General features: G+C 50.7%; 1 protein-coding gene across 1 annotated transcript in view; it reads right to left on the bottom strand.

Moving 5' to 3' along the window:
- The window catches only part of GNB2 (guanine nucleotide binding protein (G protein), beta polypeptide 2), a 5205-nt gene extending 3127 nt beyond the window's left edge, over positions 1–2078 (bottom strand). Inside the window, exon 1 of the mRNA XM_006859642.1 lies at positions 1912–2078. The gene's annotated coding sequence lies outside the window, so the exon portion shown is untranslated. The remainder of the gene's footprint in view (positions 1–1911) is intronic.
- Between the last annotated feature and the right edge of the window lie 5721 nt (positions 2079–7799).

Here is a 7799-nt window from a genome sequence, read left to right as displayed (position 1 = left end):
GGTAGGGGGGATCCCTTCGAAAACAGACCTTGTGTCCGTCCCAGCCAGCACAGGCACCGCCCTCTAAGCACCTAATTCTAAAAGGGGGCGGTGCCTCTTTAAACTCCCCCCCTCCCCCCTCTGCACACCCTCCACACACACCCCCAGCTTCAACTGGAGGGGGAGAACAGAGGGGGAAGCTGGGCTGCTCCAGGAGTTGCCTAGGCAACCGTCACCCGGACTGAGAGCACCTCATTGGTGAAATGCCCCCACCCTAGCCCTGTTGCCAAGGCAACCACATCCACCGCAGAGACCTGTAGAGTGGGTGACCCCACCCCCGGCCCCGTCGCCCCCGCCCGGCCCAACCTCCCGCCCCTCCCCAGAACCAGCCAGGGTGGCTGTTTACAGGATTGGGGAAAAGCCGATAGGGCACTAATAGGTTCGGGACGGCTCACCCAGGATAATCTCCGGGCCGGCTGCGCCCCATTAGCCGCCTGTGGTGGGTAGGGGCTAGGGCAGCAAGCTGCTTCTCACTCCCAGCGCCGCCTCGCCGTGCCCGCGGAAAACCCGCGGGAGCGGCTCTGGAGTAATTAGGCTCGGAAGAGAGGTCCCCGGCCCCAGGGCGCAGAGCTGCTCTCTCCCAGGCGCCAGCGGCGACAGGCGGGCGGCCCCAGGTGGCCTAGCCCTTGTGTCCTTGGTCCCCCATGAGCCCATCCCTCAGGCTCGGCACGCACTGCCAGGGGCCCGCCTGGCCCTGCCACCTTTGACCACCTGTGAGATCTGGCCGTGCGCTCTGCCAAGTCAGGCGTCCCCCACCCAGCTCCCACTTCCCAGGACCTAGGCACTCGTTCCTCTTCCCCGCTGACATGTCCCCTCCGCAAGTTCGGCTTCCTACGCTAGTGTCAGGGGATAGATAACCCCTGAGAGGCAGGGGGGTGCTAACGGGGGCAGAGAACCACCCCCCCAGCTCCGGACAAAGCCCCTTCCTCCCAGCGGCTAGCAGCCCCGGAGCGGGCGGCAAAGCCTGAGGCCCTGTCCGAAGAAAGCAGCAGGACGGGAGGAAGCAGCTGGAGTTGGGGGCGACGTTTCGGGCAGTCAGTTCCCATCACCCTCCAGGGCCCCTCCGCAGCCCCCGGTTCTGGAGACCCAGCAGCCAAGCCGAGATCCCAAGCAGTTGGGGTGCCACCGCCTCCACAGGTCCGGCGGGGCGAAAGGCAGACAACAAGGGAGGGTCTCCGGATCCGACAGCTGCAAGGAGCGGGCCGCGGCCGCGCAGCGAGGCGCACTGGGCCTGGCTCTCCGGCCCCTATGACCTCCATTTTCCCCAAAAGCAAGCTGGGGGTGGGGGCGCCTGGGAGGTAGGTGGGGATGAGGATTAGTAAAAGGAGGAGAGTGCCGAAGTCTCGTCGGGTTTCGGGTAGAGGAGCCAGAATCCAGGGGCACGACCCAAATCCGGGTAGGGTGGAGACCAAGGGAAGGGTGGCCTCGCGGCCTTGCTTGCCTCTCCGAGGATTCTGGAGTTTTGCAAGACGAATGAATGCCGGAGGGTGAAACAGGGGGATCCGGGCTGGTGGGGGATCGTGGGAGCAGGCAAGAGGGTGGTAGTGGTGAGAAAGGGGGCGGGCCGGGGTCCATAGGAGCCCCTAATCTGGCCCCCCAACTTCTGCAGAAGCAAGAGGCAAGAGGGGTCGGGATAGGGTCTCGAGTCCTGCAAAAAACTGATGGTGCGGGAAGCGCGTGCCTTATTGGGGGGCCAAGGTCCCCCAGTTCCCCTTCCGGGTTTGGAAGAGACCGGGCCAGAGGAAGGGAGGGGAGGGAGGTCTGGAGAGTTACGTCCGCTCCCAAGAGGCCAGACCGTGGAACCTAAGAGAAGTTGCCCCAAGGGAATTTGGGGCAGGGGGGGATGAGGACTCCTTTTGTCAGCGGAGGTACCTGTGGCGGTGGGACTCTGCGAAGGGGTCGCTAAAGGAGCGCGGGAGGTTCTGTCTTCCTCCGCGGCGGAGGCGGCAGCTGCGGCGACGCGGATGGATTTTCTCAGTCACCCCAACTCAACAGTCCAGCGTTGCTCTCCCCAGAGCGGAGGGATCCCGTCCACCAGTGACGCGGCCGTTGCTGCCGCGCCCAGGGTCCGGTTGGGCGAGACCAACTACTTAGTGTGGGGAGGTAGGAATGGAAAATACCACCTGACGTGCAAACAGTGACTCCGTCGTAGCAAGAATATTACTCAACACTATTTTCAATGCAAAACGAACAAAAATACATGCTTTTCTTCCCCAAAAGAAGCAAGACATCCCCCTTGGGACTAGCAGAAGTGGTGCCAGCAAAGGGGAGGGTGAAGTCGCTCCGTGATCACGTGACAGCCATTTCGCCCCTCCCAAACTGGGCGGTTCTAAAGTGAAAAAGGGAGATCGACGCCTTAGTTCTCTATTGACCACGCCTCCTTTAGGTAACGCCCATTTGTGGGCGGAGTCGGAGATCCGGACTGGCGCAGGGCGGGGCCCACCAAGGAGTTACTGAGGGGTAGAGTTTTGATTTCTGAAGTTCCTGAACAGGTATGGGTGGGGGCCCGTGGGGGGCCCGTGGGGGGCCCTGGAAATGACCTAAGAAGTGTTCTGCCCAGGCACTTCTCCAGCTTTGCCAGTGGAGTTTTGTAGAGCCCTTTACAGGACCATGTGATCATGTATTAATAACTCGTGTTTACTGAGTTCTATAGTGCTGCGGGTTAATGCGCTAGACGGCCAGGTCGGTTTGAACCACAAGGTCGGAGGTTCAACCTCACCAGCCGCTCCTCGGAAACAAGCACTTAACAACAACAACAGATGTCCTGGTGTGGCGCTGTAGGATCAACACCAGGCTGTGAACTCAAGGGGGTGGAGATGGGGTGTCGTCAAGTCGATTCCGACTGATAGAGACCCTGTATAGGATTTCCGAGGCTGTCAATCTTTACGGGAGCAGAAAGTCTCATCTTTCTCCCGCAGAACAGCTGGTAGTTTTGAACTGCTGACTTTGAGGTTAACAGCCCGATTCGTAAGCACTACGCTACCAGAGCACCTCGAACTTCAAGGTAGGCGGTTCAAACTCACCAGCCGCTCCTCGGAAACCTTATACAGGGTCTCCTGAGTCGAAACCGACTCTACAGCATTCAACAAATCCTGGTGTGGCGCTAGAATAAGCGTTTGACCACAAAGGTCGGTTCAAACACACCAGCCACTCCTCAAAACCCTATACAGGGTCTCTATGGTTCAGAACCGACTCGACGGCACTTATAACAACAGTAAGCACTGGAACATTAAGTTGGTTTGAACTGCAAGGCTGGCAGTTCAAACCCACCAACTGGTCCTCAAGAACCCTATACAGGGTTGCTATGAATCCTACTTCACTCAACGGCACTTATCAGCCACCTAGCGTGGTGGTTACGAATCAGGTTGCGAGCAGTTCGAAACTACCAGCTGTTCCGCAGAAGAAAGAGGCTTTCTGCTCCCGTAAAGATTTACAGCCTCAGAAACCCTGTACAGGGGCACTATGAGTCGGAACCGACTTCACGGCACATAACAACAACAGCAATTTATGTTATTTAACCCTCAGCCGCAATCCTGTGAGGTTAAGGACTAGCACTGTCTCCATTTTGTTGTAGTTGAAACACAACCTGGGCTGCTGCAACAACTTTACTGTGCAATTGTATCAATACTGGCGTCCACCCGGGTAATGGATAATAATGTTAGCCGGGACTAACAGTCTCTTAGACTGTTATGAGATTTTTCATGGATTGGGAAAATGCTTTGGAAAATTCAAGTCACCAAATAGCTTTCATAGAGTTATTGTACAATTTAAAAGTTAAAGGATCAGACTTACCTTTTGTGAAGGGCTTTTCAAATAGGTTTTCAAAGCACAAAGACATTAAGAGGGAGGAAAAGTCATATTGTTAATTATGTACAAATCCTTTATATGGCTTGGTAGGATAAGCACTGAGTCCTGGTGTAACACTGTTAATGCCATGGACTGCAAGGTCAGCGGTTCAAGCTCACCAGTTGCTCCTTGGAAACCCTGTTGTTGTTGTTGTTATGTGCCATGGAGTATACAGGGTCAATGGCACTTAACACAACAACAGGATAAGGGCTAGACTGCTAACCTCACGATCATTGGTTCAAACCCACCAGCGGCTCTTCGGAAACCTTGTAGTCTCTATGAGTCAGAAGCAACTCCATGGCATTCAACAACGACAAACTCAACGACATAATAATAGTAGGTTGTTGTTGTTGTTGTTGTTGCTTAGTGCTTTAAATTGGTCTGAACTCCTAGCAACCCTATATAGGGTTTCCAAGGTGGGTTTGAATTGCCGACCTCGCAGCTCAAGCTGACCTAGTGGTCCAGCACACTCTCCTGCAGTGCCACACCAGGACTCCACAATAATAGATATCAATCGTTGTTGTTGTTGTTGTGAAGTGCCGTCAAGTTGGTTCCCACTCATAGCAACCCAGTATAGGGTTTCCGAGGAGCAACTGGTGAGTTTGAACCACTGACCTTGCAGTTTGGACTGACCTTGCGGTCCTGCACTTACCCAATAGCGCCACACCAGAAGTATGCCACACCAGTTCCTATCAATTAGATGTTACAATTTGGAAAAGATGTTATTGATCATTTATTTCCATTTCCTCAGTTTTCAGATAGGTAAAATCACTTCTCTAAAGTCATTCAGAAAGCTGACAGCCTAGGGTGAGAACCAAATTTTGTTCATCTCTCCAGGGTAACACTGCTTCCTCTCACTTTGGTTTCTGTATTAATGTTTCCCTGCTTAACTCATTCCACAAATATTTCTTAAGCCCCAACTTATTATACTGGTGTGACGCTGTGGGTTAAACACTGGACTGCAAGGTCATTTGAACTGCAATGACAGTGGTTCAAGCTCACCAGCCGCTCCTTGGAAACCCTATACAAGGTCTCTATGGGTCGGAACCGACTTGATGGCACTTAACAACAACTTATTATCAAGCATTGTCATAAACAGTGCAGATACAACCATAAACAATGTATGCACTATATTCTTCCTGCATGAGGTTTATAGTGATAATGATTAAAATCACAATTAGCACTAGTTTCCTGAAAGTACCATTCACTGAGAGCAAGAACACTTGAGAGGGGACTCATTTGAGTAGGAAACTCAAGAGTTTTAGCTTGAGATGTGTCAATTTGAGGTATCTATGAGACATGTAAAGGAGCTCTGGTAGTGTAGTGGTTATGAATTGGGTTGCTAACCTCAAGGTCAGCAGTTTGAAACTATCAGCTGTTCCATGGGAGAAAGATGAGGCTTTCTGTTCCAGTCAAGATTTACAGCCTCAGAAAGCTTGTACAGGGTCACTATGAGTCGGAACCAACTCCACGGCACACCACCACCACCATGAGACATGTAAGGAGAAATGCTCAGTTGACTGGAAGCAGTTCTGGAGCTCAGCAGAGAAGTGTGGATTGGAATCGAGCCATGGGAGTGAGTGGCATCCTAGTGCAGATGAAGTCATCAAGAGGCTCAAGGGAAAGACAAGATGGCTGGCCTAAGACCAAACCCTGAGGTGCTCCAACATTTAGAGGTCATCTAGAAGAAAGCAAGATGCCAAGAGCAGCCAGAGAGATAAGAAGGAAACCAGGAGAATGTGGAGTTTCAGAAACCAAAATAAAAGCATGTTGAACGCTGAAGAGAGATGAAACAAGATTGGACTGAGAAGTGTACATAAAATAGAGTGGCATGGAGACCACATGTGACCGGCTAGGGCATTTGCAGGAGATGGTGGGGTCAGGAGTATGCTGACGGGGATTGGTAAATGAGGCAGTGGGATCACCAAGGACTCTTGGCTTGGACAGTGCAGAAAGCTGGGGAAGCAGTGGGTGAATCATAGTGTTTTTTGATGGGAGCTCCTTGGGGCTTATTTCGATACTGCTGGGAAGGACAGGAGAAGAAAAAGTGAGAGAAGAGTGCACAGAGGTAAGGAATGCCCAGTGGGTGACCAACTCCCCTGAGAACAGGGCAGAAGCTCTTGAGTATGTGTGTTGATGTTAAGTTCCGTCAAGTTGATTCTGACTCATAGAGACCCTCTATAGGGTTTCCAAGGAGCAACTGGTGGGTTTGAACTGCTGACTTCATGCTTCAAAGTCCAGTGCTGCTCCTACAGCGCCACACCAGGAGTCCTTGAGTATATGTGTTGTTGTTGTTGTTGTTGTTAAGTGCCGTCAAGTTAGTTCTGACCCATAGCAATCTTGTGTAGGGTTTCCAAGGAGCGGTTGGTGAACTTAAACAGTCGACCTTGCGGTTCAAACTGACTTTGCAGTCCAGTGCATTAACCTGCAGTGCCACACCAGGACTCCTGAGTGTGTGTGTAGAAACTAATTCCAGTGGGTTGTTCGGACTCTTCCTCCTTGCTCTGACTGTTCTTTCGCAGTCTTCTCCTTGGCTTCTTGCTCCTCCTGAGTTGTTGTTGTTTTGGTTGTTAAGTGCCATCAAGTGACTTTGGAGGAGTGGCTAGTGGGTTTGAACCACTGACCCTGCAGTTAGCAGTCCAGTGCTTAGCCTACAGAGTCACACCAAGACCCCCTTCCTTCTAAGGATACTCTGTAAATATCCTTGTGGTGTTTCCCAAGATCCCAACTTCAGTCTCCTTCTCATCTCATTCTCCGTGTTATTCAATGGTAATTCCATCCACTACAGTGACTTTAAAATCAACCAAAACCAATACCCTATTGCCAGCAAGTCATTTCCCACTCCTAGTGACTCTGTACAGGGCTTCCAAGGGTGTAAATCTTTATGGGAGCAGAAAGCCTCATCTTTCTCCTGAGGAGTGGCTGCTTAGTTTGAACTGCCAACCTTGCGGTTAGCAGTCCAGTGCTTATCCTACCACTAATTGCTCATAACTTTCAAACATCTATCTCCTGCCCAGATTTCTCTTCCTATGTGCAGACTTGGTATATGTCCAACTACAGATTGAATGTCTCCATTTGAATGCTCATGGACTGTGGTGGGCTGGAGTCAGCTTGTGCCAGTTCATACCAGCTCACAAGAGTCCATTGTATACCTCTTGTCCTGGCTTCTTGGTTAGTGAAGTCATGTTGATTGCAGTAACTTGAAATCAGGCACAGTGACAGTATTTATACCATGGAAATTAGCAAACGCTTTAGATCAGAATTCCCCACCCCCTCAAAGAAGAGATGGTTGTTCAAACATTTACTATACATCACGAATCACAGATATCTCTCACTCAACATATTCAAAATTAAATTGATAATTTTTCACCTAGTCCCCCCCACCCCCCTCACCCCCTGCTCTTTCTCTTGGCCTAGTTAACAGCTCCACCATCTACCCAGGAGGTCCCAAAGGATCATCGACTAGTTAGTTTAAGGGTAAATCAAAAAGTATTGCTACAAAGTTGTAGAAACTTTTATTAAACAAAAATACCAAAATGTGAAGCTATTGTTTCTCAACATATTTGCAATCGAGGTCTTTCCACTTCTAAAGGTGATGTTTCTATCTCTTGAACCCTTCATAAAGAATTCTGCACTCTTTTATTTATGCCATATCAAAATGGCAGTTTGGGCATCCTCAAGGGACACAAATTGTGGTCCTTTAAATTTTTCTTTGAGTTTTGGGAACAAAAAGAAGTCTGAGGACCCAGGATAAGCAAAGCACTGCTTAAGAACAAGAATAAGGTTGGAGGCCTGTCACTCCCCAACTTTAAAATATACTACATGGCTACAGTGGTCAAAACAGCTTGGTACTGGTACAATGAAAGGTACATAGATCAATGGAACAGAATCGAGAATCCAGAAATTAACGCATC

This window comes from Chrysochloris asiatica, unplaced genomic scaffold (genome assembly GCF_000296735.1).
Source record: "Chrysochloris asiatica unplaced genomic scaffold, ChrAsi1.0 scaffold00034, whole genome shotgun sequence".
NCBI lineage: Eukaryota > Metazoa > Chordata > Mammalia > Afrosoricida > Chrysochloridae > Chrysochloris > Chrysochloris asiatica.
This window is presented reverse-complemented; position numbering and strand designations above follow the sequence as displayed.